Source organism: Hypanus sabinus, chromosome 5 (genome assembly GCF_030144855.1).
Source record: "Hypanus sabinus isolate sHypSab1 chromosome 5, sHypSab1.hap1, whole genome shotgun sequence".
Taxonomy (NCBI): domain Eukaryota; kingdom Metazoa; phylum Chordata; class Chondrichthyes; order Myliobatiformes; family Dasyatidae; genus Hypanus; species Hypanus sabinus.
In genome coordinates, this window is record NC_082710.1 from 176,336,895 (window position 1) to 176,358,701 (window position 21,807).

At 41.1% G+C, this 21,807-nt stretch overlaps 1 pseudogene; it reads right to left on the reverse strand.

The window, feature by feature from the left end:
• Nucleotides 1-468: 468 nt before the first annotated feature.
• Nucleotides 469-21,807, reverse strand: part of LOC132394661 (butyrophilin subfamily 1 member A1-like) — a 49,249-nt pseudogene continuing 27,910 nt past the window's right edge.

Below are 21,807 nucleotides of genomic sequence, written 5' to 3' on the forward strand. Positions count from 1 at the left end.
TTGCACCTATTGTCTATTGTCTATCCCTCTGATACAGTGTGTAACCTTGGACATTCAGCTCCCAACTGCAACCACGATTCAGTCATGGCCACAACTTCATACCTGACAAGCTGTAATCGTGCAACAAGATCATTCACCCTATTTCTTACTCTCCATACATTAAGACATAACACTTTGAATACTGTGTTTGCTACCCTTTTTGATTCTGCTCCCCTAATGCACTGATACCCACTCTGCAGATTGCAATTTTGCCCTATCATCTCCCTGCCCTTTCCTGACAGTCTGACTGCATGCTATCTTTGCTTTCTTGCCATCTGTCCTAACCTGAGTCCCTTCATTCTGGTTCCGACCCCCTTGCTAAATTAGTTTAAACCCTCCCCAACAGCTCTAACAAACCCACCCACGAAAATATTGCCCCCCCCTCAGGTTCATGTGCAACCCATCACTTCTGATCAGGTCATACCTCCCCCAGAAGAGATCCCATTGATCCAAGAACCCGAGCCCTGCCCCTGCCCCAGCTTCTCAGCCACACATACTTGATCCATATTGCACAGACCTGCTGTGTTAAATGACATTATTTTTAGAATGATTACTGGGTTTTGTTTCCTGCTTGGAACAGATTTTCAGCCATCTCTTCTGATGTGTTGTGTGAAAGAAAGGGTAAAGCTTCTCAGAGAATTTCTCATTGAATGTGTAGAGGAAAGACTTGGTGTTTGCATCGTAAAATGAAACTACCCCTGTATCATAATCAAGATAAACTCCTATCTTCCTGGGAATCTCTTGATAAGAGATATTCGATTTATCATTATCATTTGCATGGATTTCTTTCTCATTTTGCCCAATGGACCAGAATTTATTCTTTGGTTTTACTGTAAGGTCACCCTTTCTATTTGCACTCTCTCCAGCAATTCCCAGAGACCACTTGTGATTTCCCGCAACTTCTACCTCCCAATAATGTTTCCCTGAGGTGAATCCATCTGATCCCAACACACATTCCCAGGCTGTAAACCTCTCCTCATTTTCAGGAACATCTGTCTGGGAGTTCGTCAGTCTCACACTCTTCTGATCCTTTGATATCTCCAGTTGTCGATGTGCTGTTTCTGTGTCCAGTTTTATAGAGGCTGCAAGAAATGGGAAAATTTGATAACAGTTATAATGCAGGTTCTAAGCTGAGAGTAACCAGCAGCAACATTCAATTAAAACATCAAATTCAAAGCAAATTTATTATCAAATTACATATTTGTCACAGTAGTATAGCAATTAGTTCACCACTATGACAGCTCAGGGCATTACAGAGTTCAGCATTCAATTCCAGCGCCGTCTGGAAGCAGTTTGTATGTTCTCCCCATTAGCTGGTTAGTAGATTAATTGGTCGTCTTAAAAGTTGTCCTGGAATGAGGCTAGAGTACTAGATGGATGGGTTGCACCTGAACTGAAATGGGAATATCCTGGCCAGGAGGTTTGCTAATGCTACTCAGGATGGTTTATACCAGTTGTGCCGGGGGCTGGGAACCAGAGCACCAGGTCAGTAAGTGAAGGATCAGACAGGAAACTCGATGTCAGGGAAGCAAGAACTTGATAGGTGAAGTCGGTGGGTAGGGGAGTGGCAGGAAATAAGGAGGTGGGAGGTGATAGGTGATAATGGTAAATGGCTGGAGAAGAAGGAATCTGTTAGAGAATAGAGAGGAACTTGTGAGAAAGGGAAAGAAGAGGGAACCCAGGAGGAGTGATAGGCAGGTGAGGAGAATAAATGAATGATTTTAATCTATTTATGTGGCTAGCATAGGAAATTGACGATGAGGGAAGGGGAATGGGGAACAAATTACCAGAAGCTGGAGAAATTGATAATCGTGTCATCAGGTTGGAGCTAAATCGATGGAGTATGAGGTGTTGCTCCTTCAACCTGAGAGCAATTGATCTCATCGTAGCAGAAGAGGAGGCCATGGACTGACATGTGGGAATAGGAATTAAAACAGTTGGCCACCTGGAAATCCCACTTTTGACAGATGGTGTGGACATGCTTGTTGCCTAACCTGAAAGGACTGTTTGCAGTTCCTCATTGTGATCCTCAGACTGTGTCAGTCTCCAGCAGAGCAATCCCAATCAGTCCCAGTCCCCTTCATACTATTACTTTGTAGTCCTGATACGTTTTTGGATTAAAATATAATTTATTCAAATTGAAAATGACTTACAAAAATAAAATTTACAGACTTTCTAGGGTTGCTTAGATAGACTTTTGCAAGTGAGGAAAGTGGAAGGATATGGTCATTATGTTGGCTCAGGAGATTCGTTCAGTTGGTCACTCCATCACTAATTTAATTGGCTCTGCACAACATTGTGGTGGAAGCTGGTTCCTGTGCAGTACTGTTCTATGTCCTACGCAATCCTCAGAGATACAAACTACCTACGTGCAAGAGAGTGGGTGGATACTTGCCTGGTCAGCTTGGACCAGGAAAATACCTTTGCCAGGGTACACATATGAATGGGATGGGTAAATTCTCCAAAACAGGCTTGAGGAGGGAATCAGGAATTGGACCCAACTGTTCTAAACTGGTAGTCTGAGGAAGAGGATCCTGGAGTGATAGAAAGGCAGCGTTCTAGGATCTCACTTCTCAGGATGAGTGGCCTGACACTGACATAGATGGTCACCAACAGGAAATGATAGGAGAGGTGGGCTTAGACTGATGAGGCATTATGCATTCCTGCTCCTTGCAAGGAAAAAAATGGACACAGTCTGGCAGTTGGAGACAAAGCTCAGTAATAATTTGGAAAGAGATGACATTTGAAATGTTGCTGAGCAGCTGAGATCCAAAGAGACTGAGTAGCAACATGATCAGTGAATGAGATCAATAGAAACAAGAATGCAATCTGGAAGGAATGGAGGGCAACAAGAGTCGGGCAGAGAGAGGATGACGGATGCTGAGGCACATTTGTGGGTGGGTCTCACTCTCACTGCAGGGGAAATCCCGGAGTTACTAAGAGCTGGTGTTGCAGCTTTTCATTTCTGGCTCCCGGCAATATTACATCCCTGCAGCTGCCATCAACTGGCCATTCATTCCAGCTGGAATATTTAGATGGTGCATATCCTGTTTCCTTTTGTACCAACTGTGTCTGAAGCCCCTTCAGCAGCACTAAATCAGAAACTACGAAGTACCCATCATGGGGGTTGAGAGGGATCTTTTCAAATACATATTCTGGTGCTTATGGATCAAAATGGATCATCAAGATGGTGCCAATATTCAGCGACTCTTTGTGTGCACCTCCAATTGGAATTGTCAAATTTTCCCATTGAAGACAGCTGAAATCCACTGCCAGAGGTACTTCAGTAATCACACCATTTTAAGACACGTAAACATTCTGTCAAGACTCATAATTGGTGGATCCCAGAATGCAGAGCCAGGTCAAGAGTGAATTTCCCCTTTCAGAAAATAGACTGCAGAAGCCGAGCAGGTCTACCCAGATAGGATTAAAATGCAGAGCTTTAGCGCTCCCCTGCTGCCTATCCTGCTGGTGAAAGTACAGTTTCTGGAAAATAAAACTGAAGATCTCAGAACAAGGTTACTGTACCAGAGGGACATCAGGGAACGACTGCTGTGTACTCTACGTCACAGAAACATGGCTACCACTCTCCATTTTAGATGCAGCTTCACCATTCTCTGCAAAGACAGGACTGTTCTGCCATTTAAAAGCAGCGGCGGTGGAATATGCTTTATGATTAACTCATTGTGGCGCACAAGGTGGTAGTTCTAACCCAGTACTGCTCACCCAACCTGGAACATCTGGCTGTCAAATATCATCATTTTAATCTGCTGAGGGAATTTTCTACCAAAATTCTGGTAGTTGTGTACATTCCACTTCAGGCCAATGTCAGAGAATGACTGGAGGAGCTAAGCTCTATACTCAGCAAGCACAAAAACACACCCCAGTCATTGCCCCTGGTTCTTTAACCAGGCCAACTTGAAGAAGTCTCTGAATAACTACCACCGAAATATCACCTGTGGCACCCCAGGAGCCAACAAATATGACCACTGTTATGCCACCATGAAGAAAGCTTACAATGCCACTCACAACCACACTTTGGAAAGTCTGATCACCTGACTGTGGTTCTATAGACAGAGACTAATGGCAACAGTGGTGAGGACCAAGAATGCATGGACAAGGGAGGCAGAAGAGTGCTTACAGGACCGCTTTGAGTCAGTGGACTAGACAATATTCAAGGATTTATCTTTGAATCTGAATGAGTACGGCACAGTTGTCACCGACTTCATCAAGACCTTAATGGATGAGTGTATGCCTTCAAGAACATACTGGATATGGACTAGATCTCTGGCATTCAAGAATGATGATCCAGATTTATTCAAGGTCCATGTACGACCTATGGAAGTCTATTTTAAGACCAAGAAAGCAATTCCGATTAAGGTTGTAGATGGAATCAGATGGCAGGGTTTGCAGGGCACTACTTCCCATGAAGCAAAAGCTATCGTCATGTGTGGCTGTGAAGCTTCACTCCTCGAAGAACTTGATGACATTTATGCATGCTTTGAAAGGGAGAATTAAACTACAATTGTGTAAATTCATAAAGCATATGGTGGCCCTGTGATCTCCAGCTAGGAAGCTGACGTCAGAACATTTTTCAAGAGGGTGAGAACACTTTGGGTTTCAGGCCTGATGGTGTACCTGGTAGGGCTCTGAAAACTTGTGCCAACCAACCGGTGGGAGTGTTCAAGGACATCTTCGATCTGGACCCACTGAGAGTTGCCAATTGCCATAATCATCCAGTAGATGCAATCTCACTGGTTCTCCATTCAGCCTTAGGTCCTCTGAACAATAGTAGTACTTACGTCAGGCTGCTGTTTATTGATTGCAACAAAAGCATATCCTTCATTCTAATCAACAAGCTCCAAACCCTGGACCTTCCTCTGCAACTACATCCTTGACGAAAAGCCTGTGCAGATTGGAAATAACATTGTCCTCCTCGTGGACGATCGACAGCGTTGGTGCACCTTAAGGACATGTGCTTAGCCCACTGCTCTACTCTCTCTGCAACCGTTAATGTGTATCTAGGCACAGCACAAACAACAGCTGTAAATTTGTTGATGACACAACTATTTCCTATGGTGATGAGGAGAAGCACAGGAGTGAGACAGATCAGCTAGTTGAGTGGTGTTACAACAATAACCTTGCACTCATTGTCAGTAAGGCTAAGGAATTGATTTAGACTTCAGAAAGAGGAAGTTGAGAGAATACCCACTATTGAGGAATCAGTAGGGGAAGGGTGAGTAGTTTCGAGTTCCTGTGTGTCTATTTTTCGGAAGGTCTAGCCTGGGCCTGACAGCTTGATGTAATTACAAATAAGGCAAATAAGGCCGTGCCTCAGTGGCTCCAATGACTACAGACCGGTGGCATTGACCTCCACATCACGAAGACCCTGGAGAGACTTGTTCTGGAGCAGCTCCAGCCTATGGTTAGGCCACACTTAGACCCCTCCAGTTCACCTACCAGCCCTGACTAGGAGTTGAGGATGCCATCGCCTACCTGCTGAACCGTGTCTATGCCCACCTGGACAAGCCGGCGAGCACTGTGAGGGTCATGTTTTTTGACTTCTCCAGTGCGTTCAACACCATCCGCCCTGCTCTGCTGGGTGAGAAGCTGACAGTGATGCAGGTGGATGCTTCCCTGGTGTCATGGATTATTGATTACCTGACTGGCAGACCCCAGTACGTGCGCTTGCAACACTGTGTGTCAGACAGAGTGGTCAGCAGCACTGGGGCTCCACAGGGGACTGTCCTGTCTCCCTTTCTCTTCACCATCTACACCTCAGACTTCAACTACAACACAGAGTCTTGGCATCTTCAGAAGTTTTCTGATGACTCTGCCATAGTTGGATGCATCAGCAAGGGAGATGAGGCTGAGTACAGGGCTGCGGTGGGAAACTTTGTCACATGGTGCGAGCAGAATCATCTGCAGCTTAATGTGAAAAAGTCTAAGGAGCTGGTGGTGGACCTGACGAGGGTTAAGGCACCGGTGACCCCTGTTTCCATCCAAAGTGTCAGTGTGAACATGGTGAAGGATTACAAGTACCTGGGGATACGAATTGACAATAAACTGGACTGGTCAAAGAACACTGAGGCTGTCTGTAAGAAGAGTCAGAGCCGTTTCTATTTCCTGAGGAGATGGAGGTCCTTTAAAATCTGCTGGACGATGTTGAGGATGTTCTACGAGTCTGTGGTGGCCAGTGCAATCATGTTTGCTGTTGTGTGCTGGGGCAGCAGGCTGAGGGTAGCAGACACCAACAGAATCAACAAACTCATTCGCAAGGCCAATGGTGTTGTGAGGGTGGAACTGGACTCTCTGACGGTGGTGTCTGAAAAGAGGATTTTCCTTTACAACTTTACAACTCCTCCCTCGGAGTGTCAGACACTCTGAGCCAATAGGCTGCTCCTGGACTAAATTCCACTTGGAATAATTTACTTATTATTATTTAATTACTTCTGGTTTTATTTTGCTATATTTCTTCACTATTCTTGGTTGGTGCAACCATAACGAAACCCAATTTCCCTCGGGATCAATAAAGTATGTCTGTCTGTCTGTCTGACAATGACTATCTTTCTTTTGTTTGATGAGACTTGGTATGTTCCCAAAGACACTGGCAAATTTCAATAGTGGTATTGTGGAAAATATTCAGACTGGTTGCATCACTGTCTGGTAGAGGGGCCACTGCAGAGGATGGGAAAAATGCTGCAGAAATTTGTAAACTCAGTCAGCTCCATCATGGGCACCAGCCTCCTCACCATCACGGAGATATAAAGGTGATGCAGTTGTGCTGCTGAACTGGCTCCATGGCTGTGGATTCACTTTCGGAGACTCTACCTGTGATTTGTTTACGTTTTTACTGTTTGCAGAATTTGATCTTTTCTCACACATTGGGTGTTTGATGGTCTTTGTTCTGTGCGGTTTCTTTCAGTGGGTTCTATTGTGTTTCTTCGTTTTGTGGCTGCCTGCAAGTAGTTGATTCTCAAGGTTGTATATCATGTACATACTTTGATAATAATGTACTTTGAATTTTGAAAAGGTACCATCCATCATAGGAAGCACAACGTCCCAGGACATTTCCTCTTCTCATTGCTACCGTCAGAGGAGAAGGAGCAGGAGCCTGAAGACACATACCCAACATTCAGGGACAGCTTCTTCCCCACTGCCATCAGATTTCTGAATGGACAGTGAACCTTTGATCACTACTTCAACTATTTTCCCTCTCTGTTTGCACTACTTATGTAATTTGTCAAAATATATACATATACTTATAGGTTTTTTATAATGATGCATTGGAATGTACTGCTGCCGCAAAACCACAGTTTCTCAACATACGCCGCAGATGTAGACAAACCTGACTCTGATTCTGATGCGACATCAGATGGAGCCAAAATACCCATCGTAATCAAAAAAGATCTTACCTGGATTTTTACACATGATCTCCCAATCTGGAAACAAAAACAGCCAGTTAGTATGGAAAAACTTTCCCTGTACATTGAATTACCATGCAATTCTCCTCATAATGTTCAAGCTTCATTTGAATTGGAAGTTTATGATTAGCTTTATTTGTCACATGTACATCGAAACATGAAATCAAAATGAAATGCACCTCTGCATCTGCGACCAACACAGTCTAATGTACTGGGCACAGCTCGCAAGCATCGTTATGCCAGTGTAGCATGCCCACAACTAATTCATCATTTTACATCAAAACATACAGTGAAATACATCATTTGAGTTAAGGGACAACACTGATTCGATTTGATGTAAAGGACACATTTCATTGTGTTTTTGATGTACATGTGACAAGCAAAGCTAATCTTCATTTTTCTTTGAGAGAGCAACGATCAAATTTGAAATTGGATTTAGCTGGGTCGCCCCCGAGGTAGGTCATGTTATAACTAGGTTGAAGGGTGTAGAACAGACTGCATAATTACACTAACCGGGGGCACGTAAAGTTGAAGTCTCACCCGAAGCTGATTTCCAAAGTAAACAACCCCAGCACAGACACTGTTCTAAAAAATCAGAAGTTGTATGGGTGCACAGGAACTGAAATATAATCTGATTCCAGGAATGAAAGGGTCAACACCTGAGGAGTGTTTGATGGCTCTGAGGCTGTATTTGCAGGAATTTGGAAGAATGGGTGTGTTGGAGGGGGTGGGGGAGAAAGAAGCTCAATGAAATCTCTAACATCTCGAAAGGCTCACATAAAGGGCAGAAGGAGAGGATGTTTCCTATGGTGGGGCTGGGGTCTGGGACAAGTGGGCACAGTCTCAGAATAGAAGGACATCCCCCCAGAAGAGAGATGATGAAGAATTTCTTCAGCAGGATTGTGGTGAATCTGTGGATTTCATTGCCACAGACGACTGTGGAGGCCAGGTCTTTGGGTATTTTTAAATGAAGGTTCATAGATTTCCTGATCAGTCAGGGTGAAATGTTACACAGAGATGGTAGGGTTAAAATGGATAATAAATCATCCATGATGGAGTGGTGGATCAGACCAAAGGGCCAAATGGCCTTTATGCTCTTACATCATATTGTTGTTAATTATTTTCAACATTTCAGTTTTATTCACAATCATCCTCCATACTACGTTCAGATTCATTGATTTATCACATGGACATTGACACATACAGTGAAATGCTCCACTTGTGTTAACAACCAGCACATCCTGTGGATATATTGGGGGCACCCCACCAGTGTCACTGCACATTCCAGGGCCAACATAATTTGACCAAAATGTTCAGAAGAACACATGCAACAAGAATATTAGCACCAACACTAACTCCAGCATCACCACCTCCACTAACAAGAACAACAATAACAGTAAAGCCAGGCCATTGCTCCCTTGTTCCCATCTACCCACTCACTCACAGTCAGTCCTCCAGCCTCAGGACATGTCTGGCCTCCAGCTTCCAGAGGGCTCACTGACTCAGACATCTATCATATGGTAACACTGAGATGGTCTTCCTTGGTGATATCCCTCCAATCTACTTCCCACCCTCTCCAACTATGCCCTGCCGCTGTTTGTTCTGACTCTCACCATTCTGCAGCTTAGAGGAGTTTAAACTGATGGTGCACAGGGAATCTACGTCCCTCAACATTTTCATAACATTTCTGTTAAATATTATGACTTACCTGACTCAACAAGAGGTTTCCAGTGGCCTAAAAAAATTAAGAAAAATATACTTTAATAACCTTATTGGTGCAAAGTTATTGGTCATTTTCTATGATAGCCCAAGGTCAGGGTGGGTAACCTTACTTCCCTGGCAGAGGAGGTGAACATAAGTGAAAGACTCAGGCTCAACGTTCAGACTCCATTTCAATGCAATGCCATGGGGTGCTGGGCTGATGGAGAAGTGATCTTTTCATAGAAATATTAAATGGAGGACCAGACTGCGCTTTCTCGGTTGGAGGGAAACAGCAGGGTCATTCTCTTGGTTTGTCAGTCAATTGATATCCTGCAATCGACGTCTCTACAGAGTTCTCTGTGTCTACAGCGTAGAAGCAGGCCCTTCAGCTCATCTAGTCCACAAAATGTCAGTCAGCCTAATCCCATCAACCTGCACTCCATATCCCTCCCATCCGTGTACTTACCTAAACTGCTCTGAAATGTTGAAATTCAACCTACGTCCAGCACTTCTGCTAGCTGCTCGTTCCACACTCACACCACCCTTTGATGAAGAAGTTCCCCCTCAATTTCTCCCTTAAGTTTCTCCCTTCACCCTTAAACTATGAACTCTAGTTGTAGTCTCATGCAACCTCAGTGGAAAAGCCTGCTTGGTTTACTCTATACGTACCACTCATAATTTTGTATATCTCTATCAAATCTCCCCTCATTATCCTGTGCTCGAGGAAATTAAGTCCTAACCTATTTAAACTTTCCCTACAACTCAGATCCTGAAGTCCTGACAACATCCTTGTAAATTTTCTCTGTATTCTTTCAATCTTATTGATATCTTTCCTGTAGGTGGGTGATCAGAGCTGCACACAATAGTCTGAATTTAGTCTCACCAGCACCCTATTCAAATTCAACATAACATTCAGCTTCAACACTCAATACCCTGATTTAAGAAGGCCAATTTTTCAAAGATCTTTTGATGACCCTGTCTGTGATGCCACTTTCAAGAAATCATGGATCTATTTTCCCAGACAGACAGACAGACATACTTTATTGATCCCAAGGGAAATTGGGTTTTGTTACAGCCGCACCAACCAAGAATAGTGTAGAAATATAGCAATATAAAACCATAAATAATTAATTAATAATAAGTTAATCATGTCAAGCGGAAATAAGTCCAGGACCAGCCTATTGGCTCAGGGTGTCTGACACTCCGAGGGAGGTGATCCTGCTGTTCTCCCACCCTCTTCAGTGCCCTACCATCCTCAGTGCAAGGCCTACACTGGTTTGTACTCCTTCAACATATCTGATTAATACTGATGTTTGTGTGACCATACATCAGCCAGTGTCTTTCCTTAAGAAAGACATCTACATCTCAGTGAGCGAGGACACGCAGAAGCCTTTGAACCTAACTTTAAAAACTAACAGTTAGAAACATAGAAACATAGAAAACCTACAGCACAATACAGGCCCTTCGGCCTACAAAGTTGTGCTTACATGTCCCAACCTTAGAAATTACTGGGATCTCTTTTTTTAAAAACACCATGTACCTATCCAAAAGTCTCTTAAAAGACCTTATGATATCCGCCTCCACCACCGTTGCTGGCAGCCCATTCCACACACTCACCACTCTCTAAGTAAAAAACTTACCCCTGACATCTCCTCTATACCTACTCCCCAGCACTTTAAACCTGTGTCCTCTTGTGGCAACCATTTCAGCCCTGGGAAAAGGCCTCTGACTATCCACCCAATCAATGCCTCTCATTATCTTATACACTTCTATCAGGTCACCTCTCATCCTCTGTCGCTCCAAGGAGAAAAGGCCGAGTTCACTCAACCTGTTTTCATAAGGCATGCTCCCCAATTCAGGCAACATCCTTGTAAATCTCCTCTGCATCTTTTCTATGGCTTCCCTATCCTTCCTGTAGTGAAGCGACTAGAACTGAGACCCCACTCCAAGTGGGGTCTGACTAGGGTCCTATATAGCTGCAACATTACCGCTTGCCAATACATCACATGCCTTCTTAACCCCAGAGTCAACCTGTGCAGTTGCTTTGAGCATCCCATGAACTCAGACTCCAAGATCCCTCTGATCCTCCACACTACTAAGAGTCTTACCATTAATACTATATTCTGCCATTATATTTGACCTACCAAAATGAACCAGTTCACACTTACCTGGGTTGAACTCCATCTGCCACTTCTCAGCCAGTTTTGCATCCTATCAATGTCCCTCTGTAAACTCTGACAGCACTCCACACTATCCACAACACCTCCAACCTTTATGTCATCAGCAAACTTACTAACCCCTCCCTACACTTCCTCATCCAGGTCATTTATAAAAAATCACGAAGTGTAAGGGTCCCAGAACAGATCCCTGAGGCATTCCACTGGTCACCGAACTCCATGCAGAATGGGACCTGTCTACAACCACTCTTTGCCCTCTGTGGGCAAGTCAATTCCGGATCCACAAAGCAATGTCCCCTTGGATCCCATGCCTCATTACTTTCTCAATAAACCTTGCATGGGGTACCTTATGAAATGCCTTGCTGAAATCCATATACACTACATCTACAGTTTTTCCTTCATCAATGTGTTTAGTCACATCCTCAAAAAGCTTGTTGAGCTGACGCTATCAATGTCCCGCTGTATCTGTGCTGTAGTACTCTGTGATTCTTTTTATGACTCTGGAGGCATGGGAAATGAACATCAGGTTGTTCTTCCTTTATTCCCCATTTTGAAAAGTTGCAAGTCACTTATATTATGTAAATTCAAGCAAAAACAGTTTGTGTTTGCTATGTGATTAAATTGAATGTCACATCTTTGTACAGTTGGAAAGAGCCTTTCCCCATGCAATATTTCACAAGGAAACAGATCTTGAAACCAAGGTTGGTACTTACAGATCCACACTGATGTTACTGAGTTGGATTAAATAATAACCAGGCAGCCTCCAGAGAAGAAGTCATCAGCCTGACACAGTGGTATCAAGAAAACAACTTCTCCCTCAATGTTGCGGACTGCTTGAAGAATGGAGACAGGGTAAACCCTATAGACGTAAACGGATCTGGAGTTGAGAGCCTGAACAGCTTTAATTTCCTCGGCATACACCTCGGCACTGCCAGGTGTGCTGGTAGGGGCAGACATATTGGAAGCATTAAAGAAACTGTGAGATAGGCACATGGATGAAAGAAAAAATGAGAGTTAAGTGGGAGAGAAGGGTTGTATTGATCTTGAAGTAGGTAAATGGTGGGCACAACATTGTGGGCTGAATGGCCTGTACTGTGCTGTACTGTTCTACCGCAGGTTCTATGTTCTAATCAAATTCAGATGATCAGAGAACTAACAGACCCTCAGTCCTAAATGACTCACCACTATATTTGAGGTGATGAGGAAATGCATTATTCTGGGATACAGATCTCTTTATCCTTTCCAAACAGAGGCTGTGTGTTTAAGTAATCTTACGAATCTCCCTCCACTTTTTAGCTTTTTAGCAAACCTTTTAGCTAACCACCAAGCTTTTTAGCTGGATGTTGTAGGAGAATAGGGCTTTGTCATGTTTTGTTACTGTAAAGAGTTGACATTGCATGTGTGGGATTGGAGTGTAGAGCTGATATTTTTCTTGTCGTTTACCTTTCCTATGCTTGCTTATAATTTTATATAATCACCAATGTGTAATGAGAAGCCACATAATACAACAAAAATTAGTGGGAAGTTAGAGGATTTGGAAACTTTTAAAAACCAAAAGGCGGCAACTAAAAAAATCATAAAGAAGGAAACAATAGAATAAGAAGGTAAGCTAACAGATAATATTGAAGAAGATACTTCAGACAGATAAAGTGTAAAAGAGAAGCAAAAGTAGATATCGAACCGCTGGAAAGTGATGCTGGAGAGATAGTAATGGGGCAAGGAAATTGTGGATGAACTGATGAAGTATTTTGCATCAGTCTTCTCTGTGGAAGACACCAGCAGTGTGCCAGAAGTTCCAGAAAGTCGGGGAACAGAAGTGTGTGAAGTTGCCATTACTGGGCAGAAGGTTCTTGGGAAACTGAAGGTAGATAAGTCGCTTAAACCGATGGTACACATCCCAGGGTTCTGAAAGGGGTGGCTGAAGATATTGTGAAGGCACATATAATGATCTTTCAAGAATCAGTAGGTGAGGCCACATTTAGAGTATTGTGAGCACTTCTGAGCCTCATAACTAAGAACGTATGTGCTGCCATTGGAAAGGGTTCAAACAGGTTCACAAAAATGATTCCGGATTGGAAAGGCTTGTCATATGAGAAACATTTGATGGCTCTGGGCCTCTACTCACTGGAATTCAGAAAAATGAGGAATGACCTTATTGAAACCTATCGAATTTTGAAAGGCCTGGACAGAGTGGATGTGGTGAGGATGTTTCCTATGATGGGGAGCCTAAAGACCAGAGGACACAGCCTCAGAATAGAGGGATATCCATTTAGAACAGAGATGAGGAGACGTTTCTTTAGCCAGAGAGTGGTGAATCTGTGGAATTCATTGCCACAAGTGGCTGAGGAGGCCAAGTCACTGAGAATATTTAAGACAGAGGTTGTTAGATTCCAGATTAGTCAGGGCATGAGAGAATACAGGGAGAAGACAGGAGATTTGGGCTGAGAGGGAAAATGGATCAGCCATGATGAAATGGTGGAGCAGACTTGATGGGCCAAATAGCCTAATTCTTCTCCTATATCTTATGGTCTAAATGCTTTGTCAATTTTCAGTACATCATTTAACAACCCTGTACTGCAGCTTCAGCCGCTGGTGCCTTACTGAAACCTGTCAATATTGCAAGGCTGAGGTAGACCAGATGCGTCCAAAAGCGGAGGAGTCTAGCACTGGAGCGCACAGCCTCAAGAAAGTTACGGACGTCCCTTTAGAACAGAGATGAGGAGGGATTCCTTTAGCCAGGATACAGGGAGAAGGTAGGAAAATGGGGTTGAGAAGGATAATAAAATAGCCAAGATGGAATGGTGCAGCAGACTCGATGGCCTGAATGGCCTAATGTCTTACTATACCTTATGGTCTCTTTACAAGGCACATCTACAAGAGCTGGGAGTTTATTCATTGTTATAGCGCATTTATTTCGGTTATTATACACTCACCATACTGTTTGACGGATTCGTCATCTTCTAGACCTAGAAAATTCAACAAGGGAATTGTAGTTAATATAAACACCAGCATCTCTCATTAACATCTATTTTTGCATATAATTATGAATGAATAGAGTGAATTCTGCATTTCAAAACTGAACGAGTAATTGCACCAGCGAATGCAAACTCCAGTACTACAGAAGGAATGTCAGGTCCATAACTGTTGCTGTATCCAAAGCTATCAGTCATTATTTGATATCCCATGGAGTGAATCCTATTGGCTGACAACTGACTTTTGGGATGGCGGGAATCCGGGGAGGAACACAAACTAGATTAACGAGCTCTACTCCTGTTAGCCTTTAGTTCACAGGACCAGGCACCGTCTGGCAACACTGAGCATTAACTTGATCTACAGGCTTTGGGGACAGTGGGCAGAGTTTCCAGTGTGAAGGTGTCACCTTATATCCAGAAACACCACACCTGGTCAGTTTTGTAATGTGGCCAGGGACAGATCCATTTGCCATAAGGAGATGTCATTCTTGCCAATCAAGTAAGTTCGTCCCCTCACGATTGTTTGCACATTTCCACTTGCGGATCCAATTTTTTTAGACTTATTTTTATTTACTTAGAGATACAGCACAGAATAGGCTCTTCCTGCCCTTCGAGGAGTGCTGCCAGCAATCCTCAATTTAACCCGAGCCTAATCACAGGATAATTTACAATGACCAATCAATCTACTAATGGGTAATGCAGCACCGAAAGGAAACCCACACATTCCCCAGGGAGGACACAGAACACCGGACTGGACTCCGATGCCCCGAGCTGTAACAGCATTGCGCTAATCACTACCATCCTAATATGGCATCCTGGTCCTTCGTGCCTTGACCACTTTGATCAGTGACCATGCTGCCAAGTGATTCCTGAAGGGAGAGGCCCGCTACCCAGGGTTTGTTTTGTACGATTACTATTTTCAGTGCTTCTTCCATACATGTTGAACATTGAACAGCGTAGTTCCATTGGCTGAGAAGGTCACAGATGGGTAGTTGGCAGGTGATGTCCATGTCCACGTTGAACCCAATTCTACTGGATATTACAGGATCGGTAGTCAATGCTCGGTCTCCAGTACTACCTGCTCCCATAAGTATTGGTCTCACTGTTGGGGCAGTTCTGCTAGCAGGACAGTAAGTACCTAAGGACAACAGCAGTCAACTCCAGAATATTGCCTACAAGGGCTGCCTTGGTCAGTATAACAGATTAGCTTTGTTTATCACCTGTACACTAAAACACACAGTGAGATACATTGTCTATATCAATGACCAATACAGTCTGTGAAAAGCTGGGGGCAGCCCGCAAGTGATGCCGTGCTAACACAGCACGACTAGAACTCACTAATCCTGACCCTAACAGGTCATGTTTGGAATGTGGGAAAAAAATCAGAATACTGTATTTCACAGGGAGAATGTACAGAGAGTGGCAGGAACTGTACCCCAACCCTCCAATGGCATGCACTAGAATACAAAGTCGAGGATGTAATGCTGAGGTTTTACACAGCATTGCTCACATCAACCCGGGAATACTGAGAGCAGCTTTGAGCTGCTTTTCTAAGAAAAGATGTGTTGGCATTGAAGAGGGTCAAGAGGATTTTCACGAGAGTGATTCCAGGAATGAAAGGGTTAATGTGTGGGGATAGTTTGATGGCTCTGGGCCTGTACTGACTGGTGTTTTGAAGAATGAGGTGGGCTCTTATTGAAAGCTATTGAGTATTGCTAGATAGACTGGACGTTTCCAATAGTGGTGGAGACTAGAATGAGAGGACAGCCTCAAAATAGAAGGATGTTCCTTACAACAGATGAGGAGGAATTTCTTTAACTGGGGGTAGTGTCTCTGTGGAATTCATTGCCACAGATGGCTGTGGAGACTGTCATTGGGTATATTTACAGGACAGGTTGCTAGATTCTTGATTAGTCAGGGCATCAAAGGGTACAGAGAGAAGGCAGGAGAACGTGGTTGAGAGGGATAATAAATTAGACATGATGGCATGGTAGAAGGGCTGAGTGGCCTAGATTTTCTTTAAGTGGCCAACAGATCCCTTTTGTGGGAGATCTCTGAAAATACAAACAACTGCCCTCAAATGTCCTCCGGGAGACCTTTGCAAGGACAACTAGACTGGAATTGATGATGGAGTCAGCGGGAGACGCTCATGGAATGAGTACTGTTTTAGATTCGTTCCATAACCTTTACTTTTTTTAACCTTTGATCACCCTTATTCAACTTATTTTTACCTACACTAAAAGATTCTTGCTATTTTTTTGGACTTATCGTTAAGAGTTTATTGTGAATTTTTGAAGATATGTACTCAGAAATGGCTCTTAGATCTAAAGGACGAGAACCTGGGTGCAACCCGAATGGTAATGGAAAGAAGCAAGCTCATCCGCAACGCACTGAATTAACTTATGAATTGTTATTGGAGGTTTTGGATAAAAAATTTAATGAACAACAACAAATGTTTAAACAAGATATAAAGACTTTTCAAGATTATATGGATAAGACGGATTCAGTAATTAACCAGCAGCAAGTTCTTATCGCATCTCTGCAAGAAGACGCTCGGAAACGAGATTTGATAATTGAAAAATTGCAACAGGACTTACTTTTGACCACTAAACTGGTGGAAACACTTAAAGCCAAGAGTGTCGACTTTGAGAGTTGGTCCAGAAGACAGAACCTACATATACTTGGTCTCCCAGAAGGTATCGAAAAAGATGACCCTAGGGAGTATTTTGCTCAACTTTTAAAGGATGCGTTCCCGTCTGTTTTCCCAGACAGTCTGCCGTTACTTGATCACCTGCATAGAATTATGCATCGATCACCGAGTGCTTCAGCTAAACCTTCGGTTGTAATTGTCCGGTTCCATTATGTACATGTTAAAAAGCAACTTATTCGTGTGGCTCGGCGGGCAGGAATGGTTAAATTTCAAGATCACTATTTCCGCTTAGTAGAAGACTTTAGTCCTGAGGTAATGAGGGCAAGGCTTCTTTTTAAACCGCTGATGTCTGAATGTTATGAGAAAAATTTAAAACCAGCGCTCTTGTACCCTGCGAAGCCCAGAATCTCTCCGCCAAATGCTCCTCGCCGAGTTTTTCTTTCTACATTTGAAGCGAGAAGTTTTCTGAACGAGAACTTCCCTACTGCTATGGGCTCTCAGGCCGAATGAATGAGTGACTTTGATCGTGGAAGATGGTTTTTGATCCTCCAAACCAGATTTTGTTTCTGGTTGTTGGTGTAGGTTTACTCTACACTTTATACTCAAGTTAAAGTGTTTTTTTGACATATTAATCATTTTGTTTTACACATTTTAACTATTATACTGTATTGCTGGCTATTTTCTGTTCCTTCGAAGATGTATTTTTAATCCTTCGAAGGTGAATACTTTTTTACTAAGATGGTGGGTTTTTGAAAAAATGTTGGTGTTTTTTTTTAAGATGGCATTTTTTTCTCTTGTCTTCTTCCTACAATGCATCACTTATCACAGTTTAAATTTTTTTTTGGTTTGTTTGGGTTTTAACCCGATTTATAAGTTTTTAGTGATTCTATTTTCTTCGTTTTTTTTCTACTACCAATTATATTAAGAAGTCTGGTTTTAGTATAGTGATTATAATTTCTAAAGTTTGGGTGGTATTTTTTATATATATCCTTTATATATGGAGTGGTCTTCCACTGATATGGGGGTAGTGTTAGTTTCATTTTGTCTTTTTCCCAGCCTTTTTTTGGCTCCGGGTTTTTTTTCTCTTTCTTGAGTGGGAGGGGGTGGTCCTTTTTCTAATTCTATATTTTTTCTACCAGTTTTTTTTAGGTTTTTCTTTTGGGCTGATTTTGAACTACAAATATGTCTGCGATGCCGTCACTTCCGGGTCCGCTTTCTATTTTTGTTCCTCTTCCGGGGCATGAGTTTATAATTTGGTTAACCCTTATTATACCAAAGGGTTGATTTTAGAACTATGGCTCAGACCATTAATTTTGTTTCTTGGAATACTAATGGTTTAAACCATCCGATTAAATGAAAGAAGATTTTCAAAGTATTCCAAAGACTTAATGCTCATATCATTTTTGTACAAGAAACTCATGTGAGGAAGGAGGACAACTATTGCTTTTTTAGGTTTTGGCGGGGTCAACAGTATCACTCGAATTCGAATGCTAAAGTAAAGGGAGTTTCAGTTTTTATTGACTCCTCTATTGCATTTGTCCAACATGATATCTTTTCGGATCCGAATGGTAGATTTTTGTTAATTACGGGTTTACGTTTTAATAAAAAGGTTGCTATGGTTAATGTCTATGCTCCAAATGTGGATTGTCCTGATTTTTTAAAGTCCTTATTTACTTCTTTACCTAATCTAAATGAATATAAGTTAATAATGGGTGGTGATTTTAATTGTTGTTTAAATCCTTTGATGGACAAATCTATATCTACTCAGACTGTACCCAATAAGTCGGCCACTTGTATCAACTCTTTTTTGACTGATAATGGAGTTTTTGATATTTGGAGATCTCAGCATCCTAAGGACAAAGAATTTTCTTTTTTTTTCACATGTTTATCATTCCTATTCGAGAATTGATTATTTTTGTATTGACTCTTGTTTGATTCCTTCGGTAAATGGTTGTTATTATGATAGTATAGCTATTTCTGACGATGCTCCATTAAAACTTACTATTAAATTTACGAACACAGTTCCTAATGCTAGACAATGGCGATTTGATTCTACCTTATTGCAAGATCCGGACTTTATTAAATTTATGAATGAACAGATCGATTTCTTCTTCTCAACCAACTCCACGGAAGATATTTCTTACGGAACACTTTGGGACACCTTTAAAGCATATATACGTGGACAGATTATTTCTTACTCTGTTAGTCTGAGAAAATGCATAAAGAAGGAAACTCTTTTATTGGTTGATAAAAATTAAAGAGATTGACAAGAAATATTTGATTTACAAACAAAGGGTTGAACTTCAAACAGAATATAGTTTATTACTTACATCATCGATTGAAAATCAACTGATGAAGTCCAGATCTGATTTTAATATACATAGTGATAAATCGGGTAAACTATTAGCTAGTCAATTGAAGAATGCTTTGGTTAAATGTCAAATTACTAAGATCCGTCAGCAAAATGGGGATTTGACAATTAACCATGATGAGATAAATAAATCATTTCAGGATTTTTATACTTCCCTGTATCATTTTGAATTTCCTCAGGATTGTAGTGCCATGTGTGATTTTCTCGGGAAATTGTATTTCCCAAGATTATCACCAGATGATCTTTCAATGTTGGAAACTCCTATGACTGATGCAGAAATCAAAGGGGTTATTTCCTCCATGAATTTAGGGAAAGCATCTGTTCCGGATGGGTATACAGCAGAATTTTAAAAATGTTTTTCGGCTACTCTCTCTCCTTGGTTATATAAGGTTTTTGAAGAAGCAATTAGATTGGGCAATTTGCCACAATCTTTTTATAGAGCTATTTCTTTAATATTGAAGAAAGATAAAGACACTACTGATTGTGCATCCTATAGACCAATATCCTTACTGAATGTAGATTCCAAGATTTTTTCCAAGTTACTTGCATCCAGATTGGAGAAGGTATTACCCCAAATTATTTCAGAGGATCAAACTGGTTTTATTAAAAATCATTATTCTTTTTTTAATGTTAGGAGTTTATTGAATATTGTGTATACTCCTTCACATAATATTTCAGAATGTGTTATTTCATTAGATGCGGAGAAAGCATTTGATAGAGTTGAATGGCCATATTTATTTAATGTGTTAGTCCGACATTCATTTCCTGGATAAAACTGATTTATCATACCCCAGTAGCCTTGGTGTTTACTAATAATCAAAGATCTCCCTTTTTTCGTTTATTTCGGGGCACTAGACACGGCTGTCCTCTTAGTCCACTATTATTTGATATTGCTTTAGAACCCTTGGCAATTGCTATTAGAGAATCACAGGATATTCTTGGTATTAATCATGGGACAGATATTCATAAGTTATCTTTGTATGCAGATGATTTATTATTATTTATTTCCAATCCTGAGAAATCTATTCCTGTAGTTTTATCATTGTTGGCTCAATTTAGTGATTTTTCTGGGTATAAGTTAAATCTTAATAATAGTGAATTGTTTCCTTTAAGTAGACAGGTCCCAATTTATGGAAACTTACCTTTTAAATTAGTTAATGATTTTTTTATTTACTTAGGGATTAAAATCACAAAAAACCACAAAGACTTACTTAAGGTTAATTTTGTACCCTTAATTGATCAGATTAAATGTTTGTTTACTAAGTGGTCACCATTATCTTTAACTCTGATAGGTTGAATTAAGATGGTTATTTTACCCAAGTCCTTATATATTTTTCAAGCGGTACCAATTTTTATACCGAAATCTTTTTTTACTAATGTTGATTCAGAAATTTCCTCATATTTCTGGCAGAATAAAAATCCTAGGTTAGGTAAAATATACTTACAGAAGGCAAAGAACAAAGGTGGATTAGCATTGCCTAATTTCAGATTTTATTATTGGGCAGTTAATATTAGATATTTGATATGTTGGTTGAAGGATTGGGATGGATCTTTTGGCCCTCATTGGGTGAGCCTGGAAATTAAATCGGTACCAGGCTTTGCACTGGGTTCTATTTTGGGGACTTCTCTCCCTTTTGCTCTTTCTAAATTGCCGAAACAAATTGACAACCCGATAGTTAAACATACTTTACGTATATGGTTTCAATTTTGGAAATTTTTTGGGTTGACTCAGTTTGTTTTAAATATTCCTATTGTATCCAATTGTTTTTTTTACCCTTCAATTATAGATCAAGCTTATTTGGCGTGGAAGACTAAAGGATTACTACAATTTTCTGATTTATTTTTGGATAATTGTTTTATGTCTTTTGAGCAGTTATTTAATAAATATAATTTGCCTAGATTTCATTTTTTTAGATATTTACAGATTAGGAATTTTTTAAATACTGTACTTCCTACTTTTCCAAACTTTGTGTCTTTAGGCATTTTGGAGAATTTGTTTGAATTAAACCCCTTTCAGAAAGGGCTTATATTAAAATTTTATAATATAATTATGAAGATACGTTCAGAGCCCCTTTATAAGACAAAAAATGATTGGGAAAGAGAGCTCAACATTATTATTCCTATTGAGAATTGGGATAAAATTCTTCAATTAGTTAATACATCATCTATATGTGCTAAACATTCATTAATACAGTTGAAGGTTGTACACAGGGCTCATATGTCCAAGGATAAATTGGCTAATTTTTATTCCTATATAAATCCTATTTGTGATAGATGTCAATCTGAAATAGCGTCTTTAACTCATATGCTCTGGTCATGTCCGCTATTGAAAAAATATTGGAAAGATATTTTTGATATTAACTCTGCGGTATTGAATATTGATTTACAGCCCCATTCTATTACCGCAATTTTTGGTTTACCAATGATGGACTCACTTCATTTATCTTCTTCCGCTTGTCAAATGATTGCATTT